The following is a 2137-nucleotide window of genomic DNA, read 5'->3' on the forward strand; positions in this document are numbered from 1 at the left end:
CACACATTATCAGAAATTATTTTATGTATTATCTTTTATGTTTGAACGCTTTAAAGATGTAGAATATACGATAATATTTTAAAATTAATATTAGCTGTTATATTTATACTTAACAAGGCCAATAGCCATTAATCGCCTGCTCTCGTGTAATGAATGGATGCGTGAATGTAGGATTGACATGAAATTCTTAGATAAACTAAAATGACCGAAAAATGGGCTGAAATGACTTAAATAAATAAAAAGTAAATGACTTAGAATGATTTAATGAACTTAAGGATGAATTTAATGACCTTAAGAAAAACTTGAATGCTTAAAAAATTACTGGAATCCTTAAAAAACAACTTAGATGATCTGGAGAATGATTTGAATGGGTTTGAGACTGACTGGTTTTAAAATGGGTGATCATTTTAAATTAAATTAATACAGAAAAGTGATCCCCCGCTTTATATCACAAAGTTACAAACATAAGAACAGCATGTTGTAAAAGGCCAAGAAAAGGGTATTTACTTGTACCCCCACCGAGCAAATTAGGCACAAGGCCGATTTTTAATGTGAGGAGTGAAACGGAAATGGGGACCAACTCCCCGGGGAATAGGGGAGCTGGATAGTTACAATATGTATGAAGGGCGGCCCTACATTGACTAAGGTCTTATATGTAGGGTTGCCCCCACATATGGTCTTTGCTTGCAGTATTTTCCGGAAAAGATATTACACTTTGATCTTGGCTAAAAGGCCAAGAAAAGCGGTATTTATTTGCTCCCCCACCGAGCAAATTAGGCACAAAGCCGATTTTTAATTTGACGAGTGAAGGGGAAATGGTTACCAACTCACCGGGGAGTAGGGGAGCTGGATAGTGACAATTGGTATGAAGGGTTTGTATTTATTTGCTTCCCCACTGAGAAAATTAGGCACAAGGCCATTTTTTTAATGTGGAGAGAGAGGGAAGTGTGGAGGGAAGAGGGGACCAGCTCCGGATGGGTGGGAAATGGGAGCTGGATAGTGACAATTAGTATGAAGGGTTGCCTCTACATTGACCAAGGTCTTATATGTGGGGTTGGTATTTATTTGCTCCCCCACTGAGCAAATTAGGCACAAAGCCGATTTTTAATGTGAGGAGTGAAGGGGAAATGGGGATCAACTCCCCAGGGAGTAGGAGAGCTTGATAGTGACAATTGGTATGAAGGGTTGGTATTTATTTGCTCCCCCACCGAGTAAATTAGGCACAAGGCCGATTTTTAATGTGAGGAGTTAAGGGGAAATAGTGACCAATTCCCTGGGGAGAGGGGGGCTGGGTAGGGACAATTCGTATTAAGGGTTGCCCCCACATTGACCAAGGTCTTATATGTGGCATTGCCCCCACATATGGTATTTGCTTGCAGTATCTGCCGGGACAGATACTACACTTTGATATTGGCCAAAAGGCCAAGAAAAAGGTATTTATTTGCTCCTCCACAGCGCAAATTAGGCACAGGGCCGATTTTTTGTGTGAGGAGTAAAACGGAAATGGGGATCAACTCGTACGGGAATAGGGGAGATGGATAGTTACAATTGGTATGAATGGTTGCCCCTGCACTGACCAAGGTCTAATATGTAGGGTTGCCCCCACATATGGTCTTTGCTTGCAGTATTCCGGAACAGATACTGCACTTTGATCTTGGCCAAAAGGCCAAGAAAAGCGATATTTATTTGCTCCCCGACCGAGCAAATTAGGCACAAGGACGATTTTTAATTTGAGAAGTGAAGGGGAAATGGTGACCAACTCACCGGGGAGTAGGGAAGCTGGACAGTGACAATTGGTATGAAGAGCTGCTCCTATATTGACCAAGGTCTTATATGTGGGGCTGCCCCACATATGGTCTTTGCTTGCAGTATCTGCCGGAACAGATACTACACTTTGAGATATTAAATTTTTTATTCACAGGGAAAAAATACAATTGGGGAAATAAACAAAAAACTTAGGCACAAGGCCAACTCAAAAAGAAGGGGGGATGGTGAGGTTGGTTTATCCATCTCGTCTCTGTTGTAAATTTTAAAAGATTTTTCTTTCTGCCAGCCTCTTTTATCATGGTTACCCTTTTAAATTTGTATTTATGTGTGTGTGGTGGGAAGGGATTCTTACTTAAGCCCAAAGAACAGC

The 2137-nt window shown here is 40.9% G+C and overlaps 1 pseudogene; it reads right to left on the bottom strand.

Annotated features, from left to right (window-relative positions):
• Positions 1-1537: 1537 nt before the first annotated feature.
• On the bottom strand, positions 1538-1680 carry LOC145261412 (U2 spliceosomal RNA; annotated as a pseudogene).
• Positions 1681-2137: the final 457 nt, after the last annotated feature.

This window comes from Euprymna scolopes, chromosome 37 (assembly GCF_053919585.1).
Source record: "Euprymna scolopes isolate OS-2025 chromosome 37, ASM5391958v1, whole genome shotgun sequence".
Classification (NCBI taxonomy): Eukaryota; Metazoa; Mollusca; class Cephalopoda; order Sepiida; family Sepiolidae; genus Euprymna; species Euprymna scolopes.